This window comes from Salvelinus namaycush, chromosome 10 (assembly GCF_016432855.1).
Source record: "Salvelinus namaycush isolate Seneca chromosome 10, SaNama_1.0, whole genome shotgun sequence".
Taxonomy (NCBI): Eukaryota; Metazoa; Chordata; class Actinopteri; order Salmoniformes; family Salmonidae; genus Salvelinus; species Salvelinus namaycush.
This window is the reverse complement of record NC_052316.1, coordinates 1,686,297-1,696,322: the sequence shown is the minus strand read 5'-3', so window position 1 is coordinate 1,696,322 and position 10,026 is coordinate 1,686,297.

The following is a 10,026-nucleotide window of genomic DNA, read 5'->3' as shown; positions in this document are numbered from 1 at the left end:
TTATTTCTCTTATTATGACAAGGATTAAAAAGGCTTTGCCAGTAGATTGTCGACTTAATTCATTATGAAGACTGCCAGCTAAGATTTTGAATGTATGATGTTAACATGATCAGTCTAATCAAAGTTACTGTAGCTATAACATGATTTGATGTTATTTTATCTATGGCCAATGACTTTGAGCCTTCTTGGATGGGCACTTCTAATGTAACTCTATGGCAGCACCCAAGGAGCTTGAATTTTCTAGCTCTACCCTTAGATTTGGCGGTGACGTAGTGTCTCCATGAGTGACAGAACACTGAGCCAATCACGGCACAACAAGAGAACATTACCAACCCTTATGCTCCGTATTTTCCACTGGCTGCCCCACCACCAAAGAAAGCACCGAGCTAGGCTGAAGCACCTGCCTTACTCAAGAAAGCAAAAAAGAGACCACGTTTGTATGCGGCTTTATTAACTCAATTATTATTTATTTATCTTTTACATTGTTTGCAAACTGATATGTGACACATATTAATGCCAAAATAATATGCAAAACAGGCAACCCCCTCCCAATTTAAAAAAAATAAGTATTTATTTTTAGCTACAAATGTGGGGCTCCGCCCCACAATGACAGGTCTCCACTGTTTGGGGACCTTCAACAGAATGTGACTGGCAGAACGGGTGTTATATGTGGAGGATGAGGGCTGCTGTATGTATCTCAGATAGGGGGGAGTGAGGCCTAAGAGAGTTTTATAAATAAGCATCAACCAGTAGGTCTTGTGACAGGTATACAAAGATTACCCGTTTACAGAGGAGTATAAAGTGTAGTGATGTGCCATATAAGGAGCATTGGTGGCAAATCTGATAGCCAAATGGTAAAGAACATCTAGCCGCTCGAGAGCACCCTTACCTGCCGATCTCTAAATTACGTCTCCGTAATCTAGCATGGGTAGGATGGTCATCTGAATCAGGGTTAGTTTGGCAGCTGGGGTGAAAGAGGTATGATTACGATAGAGGAAGCCGTCTAGATTTAACCTTAAGCTGCAGCTTTGATATGTGCTGAGAGAAGGACAGTGTACCGTCTAGCCATACTCCCAAGTACTTGTATGAGGTGACTACCTCAAGCTCTAAACCCTCACAGGTAGTAATCACATCAGTGGGGAGAACAACATTCTTCTTACCAAACCAAATGACCTTTGTTTTGGAGGTGTTCAGAACAAGGTTAAGGGCAGAGAAAGCTTGTTGGACACTAAGAAAGCTTTGTTGTAGGACGTTTAACACAAAATCTGGGGCTGCTTGGTATGCTGTGTTTCACACTTTCAGTGAGGCTTTGTCATGGTCTTGGTTAGTATAGATGACAGTAAAGAATTTCAGTTAGGCGAAACATTTTGCCATTCACTTTTGTCTGTGTCTTTGGTGTACATACTAGCTTTTTATTGCTATCTAACATTAACATGACTTTAATCTACCAAGCTAACGTTCGCTAACCTAGCCTGTTAAAGTAGATATCATCACAGAGAGTCTTGTTTGCTGTGAGCAACAGTTAGCTAACGTTATCAACTCATCAAACTAACGTTAACTAGCTAGCTAGCTTACTAAACTACAGTTGAAGTCGAAGTTTACATACACTTAGGTTGCAGTCATTAAAATTCGTTTTTCAACCACTTCACAAATTTCTTGTTAACAAACTATAGTTTTGGCAAGTCAGTTGTGTCATGCACAAAGTAGATGTCCTAAGTCATTTTTCCAACAATTGTTTACAGACAGATTATTTCACTTATAATTCACTGTATCATATTTCCAGTAGATCAGAAGTTTACATACACTAAGTTGACTGTGCCTTTAAACAGCTTGTAAAAATTCCAGAATTATTTTATGGCTTTGGAAGCTTCTGATAGGCTAATTGACATCATTTGAGTCAATTGGAGGGGTACCTGTGGATGCATTTCAAGGCCTACCTTCAAACTCAGTGCCTCTTTGCTTGACATCATGGGAAAACCAAAGAAATCAGCCAAGACCTCAGAAAAATAATTGTAGACCTCCACAAGTCTGGTTCATCCTTGGGGGCAATTTCCAAACGCCTGAAGGTACCACTTTCATCTGTACAAACCTAGAGATGAAGTACTTTGGTGTGAAAAGTGCAAATCTGTCCCAGAACAACAGCAAAGGACCTCGTGAAGATGCTGGAGGAAACAAGTACAAAAGTATCTATATCCACAGTAAAACGAGTCCTATATCGACATAACCCGAAAGGCCGCTCAGCAAGGAAGATGCCACTGCTCGAAAACCGCCATAAAAAAAGCCTGAATACTGTTTTCTTCTGTTGAAGCCTTTCTGTTGTTGATTTACTTTTGGGTTGTTGTCCTGTTGCATCACCTAACTTCTGTTGAGCTTCAATTGGAGGCCAGATAGCCTTACATTCTCCTGCAAAATGTGTGAATTCATTGGGAAACTTGGGAATTCATTTTTCCGTTGATGATAGCAATCTGTCCAGGGCCTGAGGCAGCAAAGCAGCCCCAAACCATGATGTTCCCTCCACCATAGTTTCCAGTTGGGATGAGGTTTTGATGTTGGTGTGCTGTGCCTTTTTTTCTCCACACATAGTGTTGTGTGTTCCATCCAAACACAACTATAGTTTCATCTGTCCACAGAATATTTTGCCAGTAGTGCTGTGAAACATCCAGATGCTCTTTGCGAACTTCAGACATATAGCAATGTTTTTTGGGATAGCAGTGGCTTCTTCCATGGTGTCCTCCCATGAACACCATTCTTGTTTAGTGTTTTACGTATTATAGACCCGTCAACAGAGATGTTAGCATCTTCCAGAGATTTCTGTAAGTTTTTAGCTGACACTCTAGGATTATTCTTAACCTCATTGAGTATTCTGCGCTGTGCTCTTGCAGTCATCTTTGCAGGACGGCCACTCCTAAGGAGAGTAGCAACAGTGCTGAAATTTCTTCATTTATAGACAATTTGTCTTACTGTGGACTGACTTTTAGAGGTGCTTTTGTAACCCCTTCCAGCTATATCCAAGGCAAACATTCTTAGGTCTTCTGATATCTCTTTTGTTCGAGGCATGGTTGACATCAAGCAATGCTTCTTGTGAATAGCAAACTCAAATTTTGTGAGTGTTTTTTATGGGGTAGGGCAGCTCTAACCAAAATCTCCAATCTCGTCTCATTGATTCGACTCCAGGTTAGTTGACACCTGACTCCAATTAGCTTTTGGAGAAGTCATTAGCCTAGGAGTTCACATACTTTTTCCAACCTACACTGTGAATGTTTAAATGATGTATTCAATATAGACAACAAAAAAACAATAATTTGTGTTATTAGTTTAAGCACACTGTTTTTGTCTATTGTTGTGACTTAGATGAAGATCAGATCAAATTTTATGTCAAATTTATGCAGAAATCCATGTAATTCCAAAGGGTTCACACACCTTTTCTTGCCACTGTAGTTATCACGGTGTCTACTTGTATATTCATGTATATACAGTCTGAATAGGATGGGTGAACTCTCAGCCTTGGGGTGGCACCGTAATGACCTTGTTCTCAGACAGTGACTCGTTCACTCTGACCTGCTGGGCCCTGTTGGTCAGAAATGAGTGATACCACCTGATGGTATACGTTTTGACTGACATCTGTCTGAGCTTACTGAGGAGGATATGTGGCTGCAAGATGTTAAATGATTAACTAAAATCCATAAAATAGCAGTCGAGCATAGGCCTTCTTGCAGGATGAGATGCACTATGCTGAGGATTGCTTCATCAGTGCCACGTTTGTATTTGGACTGATACGTGTCCAACAGTCAAATCAAATCAAATTGTATTTGTCACATGCGCCAAGTACACTAGGTGTAGACCTTACAGTGAAATGCTTACTTACAAAGCCCTTAACCTACAATGCCGTTTTAAGAAAATGCAAATAGTCTCCATAGCCATTTGATTAGCTGTTCAGGAGTCTTATGGCTTGGGGGAAGAAGCTATTTAGGAGCCTCTTGGACCTAGACTTGGCGCTCCAGTACTGCTTGCGGTAGCAGAGAGAACAGTCTATGACTAGGGTGGCTGGAGTCTTTGACCATTTTTAGAGCCTTCCTCTGACACGGCCTGGTATAGAGGTCCTGGATGGCAGGACGCTTGGCCCCAGTGATGTACTGAGCCGTACGCACTACCCTCTGTAGTGCCTTGCGGTTGGAGGCTGAGCAGTTGCCATACCAGGCAGTGATGCAACCTGTCAGGATGCTCTCGATGGTGCAGCTTGAAAACCTTCTGAGGATCTGAGGACCCATGCCATATCTTTTCAGTCTCCCGAGGGGGAATAGGTTTTCTCGTGCCCTCTCCACGACTGTCTTGGTGTGCTTGGACCATGTTAGTTTGTTGGTGATGTGTACGCCAAGGAACGTGAAGCTCTCAACCTGCTCCATTACAATGGAGGTCAGAGCAACAGGCCTACAGTCTTTGTTTTCTTTGGGAGAAGGTTTTTGGGGAAGAGGGGTGATGATCACCTTCTTCTACAGAGGTGGAAGTGTGTGGGAATGTACAGACCTCTGAAAGACAGAAACCCAGGCGGGTGTAAGTTCCTCTGCACAAAGCAGAGATGCCGTCAGGCCTGTTGCCTGTATGCTTAAAGACTTTTGTGGCCTCTCTAGCGTTAAATTCTAACTTGGGGTCACAGCCATTGAGCATGTTAACACATTTGGCAGATAAGTAATCTCAGTCAAACTTTATGTAGAAGTCATTAAGTTAATATGCCATTTTCTTTTCGTCTGTCGTGTACAGTGGTTTTATGATGGTCATATTAGTGATGCATTTTATTGCTAATACTTTTTCTAGAATACACTTCATTCTAAGCTGGATTGCTGCCCAATTATACCAGAATAATTAAATTGAGCCAAACACAATTTTATTGTCATCATCTGATGTCACACCCTGATCAGTTTCACCTGTCCTCATTATTGTCTCCACCCCCTCCAGGTGTCGCTTATTTTCCCTAGTGTATTTATCCCTGTGTTTCCTGTCTCTCTATGCCAGTTCTTCCTGTATGTTTCCAAGTCAACCAGCATTTTTCCCCCGGTCTCCTGCTTTTTGCATTCTCCTTTTTATAGACTTCCTGGTTTTGTTTCTGGACTTTGTACCTGCCTGCCTGACCATTCTGCCTGCCTGCCTTGACCATGAGCCTGTCTGCCACTCTGTACCTCCTGGACTCTGATCTGGTTTTGACCTTTTTGCCTGTCCCTTTGGATTAATAAACATTGCAAGAGTCCTACTATCTGCCTCCTGTGTCTGCATCTGGGTCTCGCCTTGATGTCTGATAATAGTCAAATAGATGCCATGAGTTATAATAATCAAACATATTTATTGGTAAGGGAAATCAGTAGGCTGTTTGCTGCCCAAGAGTAATTATGAGCTTTATTCAAAAACACAATTTATTGTCATCAGATAGCCGAAGAGACTTCATAATGAGTTATAGGCCCAACAATGAAGATTTACTGGTAATAAATGAAAAACTGGTAGACCAATAAGTGATATTTAGGCTATACGTGAGGTGTTTGTTGTGTTAACATTCAAATGGCCCAGTATGATTCTCTATCAAGAATAGTGCCTTTTTGCTCTCCCAGTCTTGTTTCACATGGTTGTGAACTGACCAATAAAAACATGTTAAGAAACTAAAAACACGCTCCATCAAAACCATCTAACCAATTACAGAGCTTACAGAACGCAGGTGTATCTCCTATCGCTGTTGATCCTCCCACTTCAGTTGATACGCCCACTTTCAAACACAATCAAATACAGAGCGCTGATGTGATGCCTATCGCTGTTGATCCTCTCTCGGATACATTCCACTTATGCAGTAAAAGGTGCTGCATGGTCAATCCACCGTCTGCACTGGTCGTGCTGCATTTACGGTGATATTGTCTCTGCAGAAGTCAGGGCATTCATACTTCTTGCGCTTCGCCGGGCAGCACAAAGCTGTTGTGAAGGAAGTGAGTTTGTGTTTATACAGGACCTGCCCTCACCTACAGTCAACCAATAATGTCAATGCAGAGCTATACGGAACCCTCCGCATTGTTACAACATTTGAGAGGCGCATGGCGATGCGGTACTGATCTCAATTTGTTCTCTGCGTGCCTCCGGAGGCTTCACAATTGCGTCACACCATCCATACGGCGCCTCCGACCACATTTTCGGATTAAGCATACATCAAGGGCTCTTACCCATACTTTTTTTCTCTCTTCTGCTCCGTTCCCCCTCCTTATTCTTCTTCTTGTTCTTATATGTTATTATGGTAGTCTGCAAACAATGTTATAGGTGCATGCTGCCACCTACTGGATGGGGTGAAGACCTTTTAGTAAAATAATAGGGGAAAGTGAAAAATATACTTATACTATTCAAAAGTAAACTAAAACTAAAACTGTACTCATTCAGGCTGATTTAAATCTCTATTCAGATCCCTACACACGTCCAGGAACCTGGGACGGGGGAATCTCTTCATTCAGTATTCCCTGATGTAAAGTCCGCTGTAAAGTCCTGGAGATCCAGAATTTTGCCGCCTTCACAATGATGCCTAGCTTCTTAGATTTTTTATTAGTTTGACTAGTGCAATTTATCACTTATGCTATGAACACCTTCTTCACTGTGTGTCGGGATCCTTCTTTTTTACTGAACCTTTATTTAACTAGACAAGTCAGTTAAGAACAAATTCTTATTTACAATGACTGCCCACCCCGGGCAAACCCTCCCCTAACCTGGACGACACTGGGCCAATTGTGCGCCACCCTATGGGACACCCGATCACGGCCAGTTGTGAAACAGCCCGGGATCAAACCAGGGTCTGTAGTGACACCTCTAGCATGACAGATGCAGTGCCTTAGACCGCTGCGCCACTCGGGAGCCTTCTCCAGGATTGGCATTCACTGCAGGCAGTGGGACATCCAGTACCATCTCATCTCTACTCACTCCTTCACCTATTTTCATTGGCTCCACATAGGAGACCTGCTGGATAGCTCTGATCTACTGACACCTACTCGGAAAATCATAGCTTTCCACATCATACGTTGATAGCTTGTAGAGCCACAGAGCTTTCTCCTTTTGAGCTTTTGACACACGTTGAAATCAACATCATATCGCTCCTGGTTACTCTGACCAATTCCATTTTTCCCAATTTATCCTTCACCATCTTCGAGACTGCAAACAGGTCACCCAAAAATCCATCCTTGTTTGTGAATCGCACTCCAACCATAAACTGTTGTTCATTTACAACTTTAGCCCATTTTACTCCACTCTACTTCACCATCGTCCACTCATTCTCACCAACTTCACTCGAGCGAATAGAATTGGACAATGCCTCTGTTTCGTTCCTCCTCCTTCTTCTTCTTCAAGGTTTTATTGGCGGACTACATCCAATAAGGTGTATTGCCGCCACCTACTGGGTGGGGTAAAAACTGAGATATTTCAAGGAGGTTAATAATAAAATAATAATAATTGTCAAAAGTCAATGTACTCCTTCAATTAGTCAAATGTACTCAGATCCTTACACAGGCTCTGGGGCCTGAGAGGGGGAAGCATCTTCAGACAGTATTCCCTGCAATGTTTCAGCTGTGAAATCCAAGAGATCCAATAACCTTTTAGACACTTTCACAATGATTTCTAGTTTCTTACATTTTTGGTTCGTTTTTCCTGTACAATTAATGCAGAATAAACACAACAAAATCAATCTTCTTTACTATTAGTGTTTCAGGATCTCTCAACTGACTGACATCCACAGACTGTTGGGTAACCACTGCCATAGCCTCATCATCTCTACTCGCTGCGTCAACATTTTTTACTGCCTCTGCACAGGAGACCTTCTCAACAGCCCTGATCCTTTCTACTTTGACCTCCTACCCCCTAACATGGCACTCAGGGAACTCTGCAATGTGATTCCTATCCCAATTTCAACACTGTGTATCCTCAGACTCTTCAACAATGATATTCCATTTGCACTTTAAACTTTTTACATTGATGAAATTGAAGTGGCTTTTGTACATGAGCTTGCACCGCATATCTCATATGTCCCAGCTTTACATGGGTCGAAAGAAATTGTTCGTCAAACATCAATAATACAGAAAGGCTTTCTCCCTTTCCATTCACAGTGCGGGTTAAGTGACGTGAATCAACTATTCCCGGCATGTTCATCTTAAACCATGAAGCCTCAATCTCCATCGAGATGCCTGATATGACACCTTTTATCAGTGCTCTCCCTCCGTTACGTTCTGTTTTCAAAAAGTAACTTTACATTGTTTCAATGGGGTAATATTATGCACTTGCGGCAATCAGCCAAACCTGGTGTTTACAGATAAACTTTATTTCTCTCAATTATAAATGTTTTCAACAATTACATTAAAAAAAAAATATTGTTTATTTTTCATGGATTTGATGTAAAAATTGGAGCTCAAAAAACATAAATAGGTCTATGATCTTTCTCATTAGTACGCAACCTACTGTAACCTACCTGCATTACCTAGAGAGCTAAAATCACTTGTAGCAAAGTGACTGACGTCTCTAATCCATGATGTCCCCATTAGAATTCCCAATTAAAATGTATCTGATTATAAATCATTATCATTATGAATGGCTTCCGATCCATATATGTTAGAGATCTACAGACAAGTGTGGTGAGTTCCCTGATCTATATTATTAAAGCGAATTTATATTTCAAAATTCATCCCATTTGATTTTCTACAAATATTTATCCTATCACAGCTTTGGCTATTAATTCACATACAGATGTAATGCTCATAGCTTCCAGTCGAAATTACATATACATCTAAAACCACTCGAAGATAGGTCACTGACCTCCCTCCTCCATAGTACACACATTAGAAATGCCCATTTTAATTTAACTGATTTTTACATTAATATTTCCTGTGATAGATAAAATGTTCAATAGCTCACTGTCCATATGAGCTACATATCTGAAGACAAGTGCGGTGTGTTCCTTGACCTCTGTTATCAAAGGTAAATGGAGCGCATTCGGAAAGTATTCAGACCCCTTGACTTGTTCCACGTTGTGTTGCGTTACAGTCTTATTCTAAAATGTATTAAATCGATTTTTTTCCCCTCATCAGTCTACACACAATATACTTTGCAACGAAATACGAAATATGACATTTACATGAATATTCAGACCCTTTACTCAGTACTTTGTTGTATTTGTATTTGTATTTATTATGGATCCCCATTAGCTGCTGCCAAGGCAGTTATAAACTCAGCTAAGAAAGAAACGTCCTACTAGCTATAACTGGCATGTTCACGTATCTCCAACCATGATCAACTGACCATGACCTAACATCTGGGTGGTCTTAACCAATCATAGCACAGTTTGATACGGCAGTAAAATGCATCCAATTATAATTCAGTATGTTTACACATATGAATATTACAGTACTGCAGTGCATCTCCTCCTCATGGACTGCACCAGCTTTGCCAGTTCTTGCTGTGAGATGTTTCCCCACTCTTCCACCAAGGCACCTGCAAGTTCCTGGACATTTCTGGGGGGAATGGCCCTAGCCCTCACCCTCCGATCCAACAGGTCCCAGACATGCTCAATGGGATTGAGAACCGGGCTCTTCGCTGGCCATGGCAGAACACTGACATTCCTGTCTTGCGGAAAATCACGCACAGAACGAGCAGTATGGATGGTGGCATTGTCATGCTGGAGGGTCATGTCAGAATGAGCAAGCTCAGTCCGATTATGCTGTGACACACCGCCCCAGACCATGACGGACCCGCCACCTCCAAATTGATCCCGCTCCAGAGTACAGGCCTCGGTGTAACTTTCATTCCTTCCACGATAAATGCGAATCCGACCATCACTCCTGGTAAGACAAAACTGTGACTCGTCAGTGAAGAGCACTTTTTGACAGTCCCGTCTGGCCCAGGGACCGTGGATTTGTACCCATAGGCAATGTTGTTGCCGGTCTGGTGAGGACCTGCCTTACAACAGGCCTACAAGCCCTCAGTCTAGCCTCTCTCAGCCTATTGCGGACTGTCTGAGCACTGATGGAG